General features: G+C 41.8%; 1 pseudogene across 1 annotated transcript; it reads left to right on the top strand.

Moving 5' to 3' along the window:
* The first annotated feature begins 3,199 nt into the window (after positions 1-3,199).
* LOC104477928 (coagulation factor X-like) lies at positions 3,200-11,246 on the top strand (annotated as a pseudogene). Its single transcript, XR_015259509.1, has 4 exons — positions 3,200-3,347; positions 8,234-8,406; positions 9,127-9,247; positions 10,288-11,246. The product of XR_015259509.1 is annotated as a coagulation factor X-like (transcript).
* Positions 11,247-11,731: the final 485 nt, after the last annotated feature.

The following is an 11,731-nucleotide window of genomic DNA, read 5'->3' as shown; positions in this document are numbered from 1 at the left end:
TTGCTCTTTTTTTTTTTAATTTATTCCCTCCCGTCAGCTTACAAATCTATGAAGACAAAATCCCATTTGAGAGTGAAGAAAAGAGTGAATGTCCCTAAACAAATACGTGCGACACATTTCACCTGCCTTATGTCAAGGCTGATGAGGAGGTAGAGAATGGAGGGGGGAAATTAAAAGACTTTCACTGGCCTAGACGTTCATAAATGGCAAGTTAGATGCTGGGATACTAATTTGCTTAGAAAGAGGCAAACTCAAACCAGTGGTTTCCCACACATAGTCTGTTCAGGTACTATGATCCAATCTGTGCTTTAAGGTTTCCAAGCAGAAGCTCCACACTCTGATGGTTTTTCATATCTGGAGTAGTGTTCCTCCATATATTCTTTAAACCTTCTCAGCTTCAGTCCTAGTTACAAAAATAATGAAAAAATTTACAATGGAAGAGACAGATTAAAGTGATCGGTCCAACCCCATGCTCTAAGCAGGGCTAATATCAAAGTCAGAGCAGGTTGTGCAGGGTCTAGTCCAGTCAAGTTTTGAAAAACTTCAGAGGCAGAGATTTTGTTACCCTCTGGGCAACCTGTTCCTGTGCTTTAGCATTCTCATGGATAAAATTTTTTGTGTCCAATTGGAATCTTCCTTGCTGCAACCTCTGACTGCTGCCTCATCTTCTTTCTATGGGCACCTCTGGGAAATGGTTGGCCCTGTCTTCACTGTAATCTGCATTTAGGCAGTGGCAGACTGCAGTTAGACCCTCTAGCTCTCCCTGGGTGAACAAACCCAGACCTCTCAGCCCTTTATTATACATCGTGTGCTCTAGGCCCCTAATTATCCTGACGGCCCTTCTAAGTCTTTTCTAGTCTGTTACGCTCTCCTGTTGTCTGAGGTGCACTGAACTTCACCAGACACCTCCTACTTATTTCTTAGAGTTTGAGCTGGTACTGGCTAATTTCATATAGCAGATGCTGTGAGCAAACCAGGTTGAAAATCTAGAAATACAACTCTGCACAGCAGCAAGGTATTGCTGCACTCAGCAGTAAATATGGGCAGGAAGGACTGCAGGTCAGTTACCCCAGCTTGACGGTCTCCACCTATATAAACCCTCAACGGGCTTGCTTCATTGTTTGTTCAGAAATGTTTGTTCCCTGACTTCTGTCCACTGGATTCCTGTTTGTACCTTCTACTCCCTTGTCCCACATTCAGTTTTCACTTGTCCTGTGCTCCATTAGGGTGAAACATCCCTCTTCAAAGGGACAACCTCAGGCCTAGGTGCTACCCAGATGGTAGCTACCCAACAGATTTCTGTGCTCTTGCTAAGGGTATTTTTCTACTTCAATGAAGCCTGAGGATTGCAGTGAAACTCAGACTGGACTATATAAGGTGTTGAGGTGGCTGAGCGGAGGACGTCCTTCTGGCAATGGTGGCAGTAGTTGGGTTTTATTAGCTGGGGTGTTTATATGTCCTTGTCAAGCCAAGTAGCACCTTGAGAACAGGCACAGAGCTGGTTTAACAGATGAGCATGCAAGAGAGTGATGAAAGTTCATGGTTGTCTGCAACACAACAGTGCTTAGAAGAGAAGTGTCATTATTCTTCAGAGTATGAGAGACTGTCCTTGGGCTTCGCAATCAGAGTTTGTTTGTCTTTTATGAATGAAACTGTTTCCTAAAGACCCTTTCATCCTGTGCTATGCTGCCTATCAAGGCTCATCGGTTTCACATTCGTTCCTTGTTCTGTAACAGTGTCTGCCATGCTGAGAGCACGAGTGAAACATCTGCTTGCATCTTGGCCTCCTCCCATAGCCCATAACCAACTCTAAAGCCTGCAAGAAAAGAATAAAAGCACGCTTTTTAATTTAGACTCATTCATTTGGTGCAATTTCACATAGTGACTGTAAAATCATCATACAGATTGTAAAATCCAGGCAAGAGGTACAGTGCATCATTGCTGTGTAAACTGATGGGTTTTTAAATATCAGAACTCCTCATGGCAAGGAAACACTCCTGGCTTAGGCAAGAGCTGACATTGACCAAGGATGTTGGAAGGAGAAGCTCTAACCTACCCTCTAGTGCTCAGGCTTCCTCGGCCTTCAAGGAAAAGCCAGTCCTAAGAAGAAAGGGAAGAAAGGAAGGATGGTAAGCAAAAAGTGCAATCACTTTGAGGCTTTGGAAAAGACTCATACGGAGAATAAAAAGGTAGGACATTACTCAGGCGTATCCAAGATGATGTATGTGAGCAAGAGACTCATGAGCATGAGGCACTGGACATTGAAAAAAGGAGAGTTCTTTAGACTTAAACAGAGAAGGCCTGAGGAGAAACATTGCAATATCCTTCATGTGTGCAAAAGGCTGCTGCAGAGATGTAGGAATTAAGCACATTTTCAAGTCTCTAGTGAACATAAAAAGATACAGCACATCTCCACTGCAGTGAGAAAGGTTCAGGGAGACCCCAGGGAAAAAATCTTCTAATACTGTAACTAGAAAAGCCCTCTAATCGATTTTGTCTGAGGCCCTGAAGTCTCCAATGTTGGCAGTCTTTCAGAGCAGGAGAGGTAAGTAGCTGTCAGATGTGCAGTACGATGGGGGTTGTCCTAAGGAATGAAGGTGAACAAGCTGGCCTTCATTATAGTGTCCTACAATACAAAAGGAAAACACACTTTTGCAGGTGCAGTGTCCAACTGGAACCATTTTCCCAGAAGGCTCCTTCGCTGGAGCCTTGGCCAACATGCCAAGAATAACAGAGGTAAACTTGATCCCCTGGTGGCTCAGTGAGCTGGGCTGGATGATCCCGGAGGTCTTGCCAGCCCCTGTTTTCTGTGCTTCCCGGTGAGCAACACAAGCAAAGGGTCATTGTTATGGGCATGCTTTTGTGACCTGCGCTAGTACAGTAATAACGCGCAAGGTTTTCCTTCCTCTTTACTGCTCCCCAACACATGTGACTCACCTGACAGGATTGTCTCCTACAGGCAGGGCCCCAGACCACGAGGCCCTGTCAATAGCTGACCCCTGGAGTGGTGTGACCCAGAAAAAAAAACAATCCATCCAGAATAAGGTAGAAGTTGATGAATTTGTGCAAGTATGGTCTGGCCTGATGCTTGTGACAGAGACTGGATTCTGTGTATCCCAGAGGCCCCATCCAGCCTGCTGCATCTGCACAGGATACCTGCTTACCAGCTCCACTGGTTTCAAAGGCTTCACCTACGAGCATGACAATCAACGTCACCCTACTTAAAGCACTTCAAACTATGCAGGTTTGGGATAAAAGACCAAAACCTTGTGCAATACAGTGGACAGGAAGAAAGGAGATAGCCGTAGACCATGGTCCTGCAGAGGAAATCACCGAGTTGCAGCCTGGTATCTGGAGTTCTGGTAGCATAACCAAGTTTAACCATGTGACCACATGTTATTCTGCTGAGGCAGGACTTGCCCTGGTTTATGGACTCCCCTCTTCCTGAGGAGCTGGAAATACACAGGTGTCACAGCCTCGCTGGCAAACCCAGCTCCATGCTGCCCATGCAGGAGAGAGGGACTTTGCAGACCCGAGGCATCTGCAAGCTATCAGGGTGGCATTGCCGCTGCACAGTGGCTTTTTTCTGGTTTAACATTTTTGTTTTCTCGTGAGTCAGTAACCTTTGCACTGTAGAGTTTCTCATTTTAGCAGCTGCCCCAGAGCCCTGCAGAGAAGCCGGTGGGAGATGCACAGTGAGCTCAGAGGATGGCAGTGACACATCACTGGGGACAGTGTGGCTTCTTCTCGTTGTCCTTCTTTTCCTTCACATGGTGCTGACAGGTATAGCCTTTGCTTTAACTTGGCTTTGTGCTGCTTTGCCTAAACCACACAGGTAATTATTTGACATTATTTGTGCTTTGTGGACCAGGGTGACATGAATGAAAACCTGGTAGCTTTGCTTTCTCATCTGCATTGCTCCCATTTGTCTGCTGCAGTGCAGTAATATCCAGGGCCGAGAAATTAGAGGAATACCATTTTGGACTGAAAAAGTTGTGTAAAATAGGGGATTAACATGTCAATATGTAGGGTTTTCAAACTGACAGCACAAACGATGTGCTACTCTTCATGTCCTCAAGCGGTGTGATAATTAAATAATGCTTACTATCCATTCATAAGCTATTGGGCCACAAAATTAATCCCACAATGTTCAACAGTGCAGGGAGGAACAAGAACCCCACACCGTCACCCACTGTGTTTGTCTATGTCTCAACGCAAACATGGCATCTCCACGCGAGGAAGCGTTCCACCTGTCTTTGAGGTTGGAGCCTGAGATGTTTCTCCACCAAGTCAGTGTGTGAATCATAGTGCAGATATGATGCATGCTTTGTTGTTTAATTTTGCTGTAAAAGTCTTTTGATGATTACAGAGGACTGGTTGGACACAAATGAAGCAAACACCTGAGTCATCCACATTACAAGAACTGGGAGTACAAGGGAGATTTTGACATCCAAGAGATGAGGTGGGAAAAGTACTCAGTGGGACGTGGGGTGCCCTGAGAGCCTTCAGGATGGTTCAAGGAAAATTTGCTCATGCAAACATGTAGAAAGAAATTTTGAGTGCACTTGTCTACATTTGATTTCAGTCAACAGACTAGAATTGGCTGACAATACAAAGACGGAAGATGACTTTAATAAAAGTAACTGCAAAATGACAGAGCTCATGAAGGAAGTAAAGAAAAAGAGAAAGGGACCAAAATTAATGTATCTTTTAAAAGAGAGAAAGATTTGACTACTTCTAAAAAGCCCCAAAGTGTTTAAGGCACATGTCCTGACTATTCGAAGGTCAAGAAAGGACAGGATGAGTTAAAATCATGAGCTCCTTCATGACCTGAACTCCAGAAGGAAGTATAGAAAAATCTATATCTGTATAAAAGAATTGCAAACATCCTGGCATAAAACTAGAAAAGCTAAGGAGTAAATACAATAAGATAAACACGATGTGAAAATCGAGAGCTGATCTAAGTATATAGATATTGGAAAGAGACCAAGAAGAATGTTAGTCGGTTCCCAAAGGAGAAGAAAATCTTTACTCCTTAAAGTAGCGGGTTTTGTCCAACAAGGAAAAAATAAACTGCTGAGTTGCACGAGTTAGGGACAAATCACATCAGTCTCCTCCAAGGACAGGATAACAGGCTGAGTGGCTGCAAAAGACACCATACATGTCAGGTTTCTCCATTAAGGGAGGCTTCTAACATCATTTTATACAACACTTTTACTATAACAGAAAGAGAAATGCTAGTCTGGATGAAACTGCTGTAAGTTTGGTGCACATCTGGTTGAGAAACTGTGTGAATGGGTTGAAGGATTGTATGGAGCGCAGGGCTCCACACAATTGAGCTTGGTATTTTCCACAGTGACGTGCAAGATGGAAGAGAGTGTTTACTCACTGCATTTCTAGCTCATTGCAAACTGCAAGGACTATAGTAAAGCAAGATGAGAGTTCAAGACAACCTTGTGAAATGGGAACAGTGGTCAGCTATACATAGGAGGTAATTCAATAAACACAAAATCAAAATTTCACCCTCAATCCCACAACACACAACCACAGAAATTTGTGAAATATGTAATAAAATCAAGAAGTCTTCTCCATTTTCACAAGGATGAACAGCTAGGACAAGAAGTAGTGGGATCACATCACTCTGAACGACACTCGGGTTAGACATTAGGAAATACTTTTTAGACATTGTAAGTCTGGTCAAGGAGTGGATTAAGCTGTGTGGGTGAGCTGTGGAATCTCCTTGTGAATCTGTAGGAACGGGTTAGACAGCATCTGCTGGGACTGGTTTACATCTCCTTGCTCTCACACTGTTAGTGCCAGGAAGAGCTCTCCCATCCTGCCTGTGACCTTGGAATGCCAGGGACTGAGATAAGAGGAGTAGTATGAGCCATATACAGATCGAAAAGGAATAGTGCAATGATCTACCAAGAGTCAAATACTTCATTTATTACTTCATTATACTTTAGTTGTTGCTAATTTTAACCTCTTACCCACATCCATGTTCATCTTTGCCTTGGTACAATGGTTTTTCTGGCAAGTAGGGGTTATCCCTTGCTTTGCCTTCAAAGAGCTGCCAGTTATAGCTGGGAAATGCAGCACAAGATGTATAATAATTGTGGTCTACTTAATGTTGACAGCTCACCATTTTTTAAATAATCATAGTTACAACTGTTGTTATTACTAAGGCCTTCGGCAGGAATTGCACAGAATTTTCCAAAATGGTGGGTGTCTAATGTTTGCAAGTGAGGTTTTTATGAGCTGCTTGTGCTTTTACGAAATCACCATGAATTTGTAACCTGGCTACACATTTGCCTCCTTTGCAGTCATACCAAATGCATGCAAGGTCAACAATGGGAACTGTGAGCAGTTCTGCAAAACTGAAGAGGAAGGAGTCGTATGTTCCTGTGCTGCTGGCTATGCCCTGGGCAATACAACAAAACCTGTGTTCCTGTGGGTATGAAACCACACTTAAAGTTCATTCCATGGGGGACACATCACATCTTCACCACGTTTGGGACGTGCTGGTGTGTTGCCATGCTGTTGTAGCATAAGAAATGTTAACTGCTCACGCCTTTCACATGGCTTGCTTGAGGTTGCCAACAAATTTAATCAGATCTTAGCTAAAGGTCATACTTGAAGTAACATCAAATTATGCAACTGTGAGCGATGTGCAGTGGCAAAAAATAGTGGAACGGAAGTGGTCTGGGCAAGTGGGTGTGTTCTCAGAGCAGACTGCAAAACCCATGTCCCAGCAGGTATGAAGCCACCTGAGAAACTGGTGGTTACAACGGGGCTCTGATTTATCTTCTCTCACAGATTGAAACAGGTCTCTCATGCTTTAGGAGATTTTGTTAGAATGGAAGGTGTTAGATTTATCATTGGTGAGAATTAGTGTCTGTTTTCATGGCCTCCAGCTTGTGCAGGACACCTACAGATCCAAACAAACAGGAACCCAAGAAACTTCTCCCTTTACAATAAACAGTTCACAAGGACTCAGTATAATTTCAGTGGTAATGACATAATATAATTGTAGTTATATCTCACTTATTTCCCCTCAAATATTATCCGTTCCATTTAAAAAGAATACACTGCCTTTCTATTTTCTTCTAAAAGCAGGTTTTTTGCAGTTAACATATAAGTAACATAAAGACACAAATAACTACTGACATTGAATTTAAATTCATCAGTTTTGCCTGCATTCAAAGTGAACATTAAAAATTATTAATCTTAGTCTGTTCTTCTGTCTGATGATATTTGTTATAATGTCCTTTGTAATTTAATAGCAAATTACTGACATGAGTTTATAATTCCTAACATTAATACTTTGATCTGTTTCCCAATTACAAAGATTTAATAACAGCAGGTACACAAAAATAATGATCCCAGTAACAGAAGATGTTTAACTTTTAAATACTTTGAAAATGCTGAATGCATTTGCCCACTTGCTCAAAATGCACAAGTTTTAGAAGTGGAAAATTATTTTTATTTTTCAACCATTCTGGTGCTTTTGCACTTGCAAAGTTTTTGTTAATGTCTTGAAAAATCTAGCAGCACCAGCCCTGATAAGGACAGTTGTGTATCTAATTTGATTGCAAAAGGCTGCTGTCAAGTAGTTTTCCATGAACTGTTAAGCAAGTTTTCTCTCATTTTCATGAACTGTTGACTCCCTGAAGGTGACCTGTTTCCCTGCAAACCATTTTCCTCCACTATAGGTACCTATCTGTAACTCTAAAGGTTGCTTTTGACTGCAGAACCCATGTTCCAGCAGTTTTGAATAATTTCTTGTGGTGAAGAACAACACGAGGTGCATTGGAAGCTAGATTTACCTTTTTGGCCATGAAACTGTCCCTTATGCCAAGGGCTCTGTCAGACAAGCTCTGTTGAATGGCACTTCAGTGACAGAAATTGTTTTTACCAGCAAATGTCTTTCCTTCTGCTCTGCTGGAGGTTACTGTCCCTTGCATGTCACTCGGCTTGGTGCTTCAGGGACAGCACGGGCATTGTCCCCCACACAGATGGAAGACTGTGGTCCTCTACATCCTGTAAATTCACTTAAATCAGGAAGAAAGGTAGCTCTGAGCTAAAGTGAAGGCTGGTAACAGCAGCTGAGCCTTCACAGCTGTTTGCTCAGGGTTATGGATTGGAATGCCTTGCTTTCAGCTTGTGGCACATGCCTCTAAGTCCCAGCACCATCCAGATACCAAGTATTAGCATTTTGGTTTTGCCTTCACAGTCAAGTTCCCGTGTGGTAAGCTTCAGAGAAATCATGAAGCTGGTAAAGACATCACAGGAACCACAGCAAGTCCAGGTGCTTATCTTGAAAAAGAGGAAACCACCAAGGCCCCGAGCAGCCATCCAGAGGTCACCAGGGAGGCTGACATTTTACCCAGCGTGTCCCCATGGCAAGTAAGGCACCCTTGTCCTGAGATGTTTAACACCTGACTCTGCTCACCAGGACCGGCAGCCATTTACTCTTCTTCATGCTCATCCCCACTTGCCAATGGGACCTGGTTCTATTTGAGACAGACTTCCCTGGTGTTGACATTTTGGGTGGTCGTTCCACTCTCCTGTGTTTCTGCACAGGTCTCCTGCCATGAATGACGTTTCACCTTCTTTTCAGCATCAAGCAAATGCTGAGAGGACGAGGCCAGGAGAGAAGTAGGGTTGCAGATATGGGATGCAGAGCTGGGTGAGCCGCAGGGCCCCTTCTCTGCCAGCCACCCCGTTACTTGAGTTGCAGCAGGGCGGTATCAGAAGAATAGATCAAGTCCCTGTTGTAGCCAAGATTAAAGTGAAACAAAAAAAAACCCCAAAAATAAGCAGAAACAGTGCTATTACAATATTAGCTAAGTTTTGTTTAAAAAAATAACAACCAAAATTGTTGGTAAAATAAATGAATGCACAAACTCAGCTTTGAGCCAGGAAAAAGGTCTGTCTTAACAAGTTTCCCACTGTGGTTGGCTACATCTCAGTCTAAGTCTCACCACTACTGAATGACGAGTGCCTTTGGCAGAAAATACATGTGAAAATGTCTATTTTAAGAAAACTCTTTGAATCTCAGCTAGCTGTTCCAGATTTCTCTGTACCTATGTTTTTGTGCTTTATCTTTCTTCTCTGTCTTTGCAGGCTGTTCTACTAGTAGATGAGTACAATGAATGGTTTTGTGGGGGGACAATTCTGAACAAGTATTTTATACTTTCTGGAGCTCATTGCGTTAACCACTCTAAAGACTTATGGGTTCTTGTTGGTAAGTGCTTCTCATTTTGCCCTTTACTGCAAAAATAAGAAACAGTCTCATGTTCTAGTCTGCATATACAAGACACTGAACTCTGCCAGAGTTTTTATTGCCGTCTTGTCTCACTGCCTCATGTTATCCCTTGACTAACAGTGAAATACATGCTCAACTTTGTTGAATGGACAGTTTCTTTAAGCTTGGCTTGGCCTAGCGTAGCATGTATATGATAGAAGCCAAATATAAACTGGAAAGGTATGTAGGCAAGTAAGGTTGAGCTGATGTTGTTAAACTGGTCTAACACTACATCTTTATGCAATTTCCTTGTGCTGGCCAAACCTTGAAGAATTCCAGATGCTTCATTCACACGTTAGCAATAACTCTTCTGACAGCGTGTAGACACTAGTCTGAAATTGTTCCATACTTGAAACCTCAAATTTATTATGTATCACTGTAATTTATGGAAAAGTAGTTTATAACAAGATCTAGGCACTGAAAAATGATGTTCTGGGTCACAAATATTGTACTCAGCCTACAACAGTAAAGCAAAAATTATGTTTTCCTAAACTCCAGTTGTCTGTCCATTTAATTCCAAAATTGAGAAAGACTAAATAGATATAAACTTGTACATTTTTGTGTACAGAGCATTAAAGTTTTAAAAGAAAGTTAATATCTATTTCCTGTTTACATCTGTTTGATTATGTTGCTCCACAAATGAGAGGGGCAAGATCCTTCTCTTCTGTGTTGAGGCTTTTGGTTGCATATCATAAGAGTAATACTGGTAATATTGTAAAGAGGTCCACAACTTTATATAAAAGCTTTAACTGAGAGCACTATTCTGATAGCAAAATTCTGCTTTTTCATTTGTTTGGAATTTTGGCAGCCCTCTAAACCCCTCCGAAACAGGCATAAAACGCTAAAGCATCAGGATACAGGCTGGGTACAGTACAATGCCTATACAAAGTGCAAGGAACTTTGGTCTCTTCTTTTATTGAGATGCAGTTTAGACTTGTTGGTATTGTCTTATTAACAACTACTTTAATAATCTGACACAGGCATGGTGGACAAAGAAAAGGAAGAGCCAAGCAGAGCAAAGCACAGAGTGGAAAATATAATTGCAAGTGCTGAATTTGATGCAGAAACTTTTGACAACGACGTAGTGCTTCTCAAATTAGAGGAACCTATCACATTTTCTGAGGATGTTGTCCCAGCATGCCTTCCAGAAGAAGACTTTGCTAATGATGTTCTGATGAACCAAACATTTGGAATTGTCAGCGGCTTTGGAATGTTTGAACATGCGCCGCAGGTCAGAAGAATGAAAGTGTTTCAAATCCTTTATGTGGACAGGGACACTTGCAAGCTCGCCCTTCATAAGCCAGTCACAGAAAACATGTTCTGTGCTGGTTATAATAAAGATGGAAAAGATGTCTGCCAAGGAGATGGAGGAGGCCCCCATGTAACCAAATACAATGGCACTTATTTTGTTACGGGTATCATCAGCTGGGGAGAAGGGTGTGGAAGGCAAGGGAAATATGGAGTATACACCAACTTGTCGAAGTTCCTACCCTGAGTAAGAAGTGTTTTGACAGAAAACTCTTAATGGTTTGACACTTAATCAACCCAATTGTCTTACCCATCAGATCTGACCCCTAAATAGTATTTTGCTTTTTCTAACATGCTTGCTAAAATTCTGATAGTTTGTTCTTCCATTAAGAGACACCATCTATTCCTCTATGAGCTAATGCCTGGTTTTCAGAAGGTGGGCAGGCTTGGACTTCAAACAGAGCTTGCTGGTTTTGGACAATAAGGAAATTTCTTCAAATATAATGGCTTAGGAACTCCTTCTGCTCTTGTTGTGAGTCTAAACTTGCCTATTGGAGGCTTTGGCTGTGCTGGTAAGCCACCTTCCCATTGCAATGAAAGTTGTAACTAAATCAGCATTTCTGTGGCAGTATCTGCTTTGTAGAAACAAACCAGACTAGGATATTATCAAAGTAAGACAGTATCAGAGTGGGACAGCTACCTAATTTGCTAGATTTAAATATGAGTATACAGAAAAAGCTAGAAAGGGCAAAAACCATCCATGTATCTAAACAAGTCTAAATAACTGGGCGTGTCACTGAAACAAATGAGTTGTTAGATGAAGCTCATTGAATTGGAAGAGTTTGCTTATCATCACCAAAATCACTATTGTTCTGATATTTCCTTGCTTTCTTTCTGAGACACTTTCTTCACCATCATTATTCGTGTTGTGATTTTGGCTATAATAAAGTGAATGTATTGCATATTCTACAAATTACAATGTTGTTGTATGTCATCATTTATACAAAGTGTTGTTTAGATTATTCACAACTGAAAAGTTTATAAATCTATAAGGATAAATAATCTTTTAAGACTAAGAAAAGCCTGACTCTCTAATCAGCTGAGCCTGACAACCTCTGTCGACTTCATTTCAATACAGAGGGAAAAAAACCCTTGTTTTTCAGGCAGCTCAGTGAT

The sequence above is a fragment of the Chlamydotis macqueenii genome, chromosome 1 (assembly GCF_036417535.1).
Source record: "Chlamydotis macqueenii isolate bChlMac1 chromosome 1, bChlMac1.mat, whole genome shotgun sequence".
In the NCBI taxonomy this organism is placed as follows: Eukaryota; Metazoa; Chordata; class Aves; order Otidiformes; family Otididae; genus Chlamydotis; species Chlamydotis macqueenii.
This window is presented reverse-complemented; position numbering and strand designations above follow the sequence as displayed.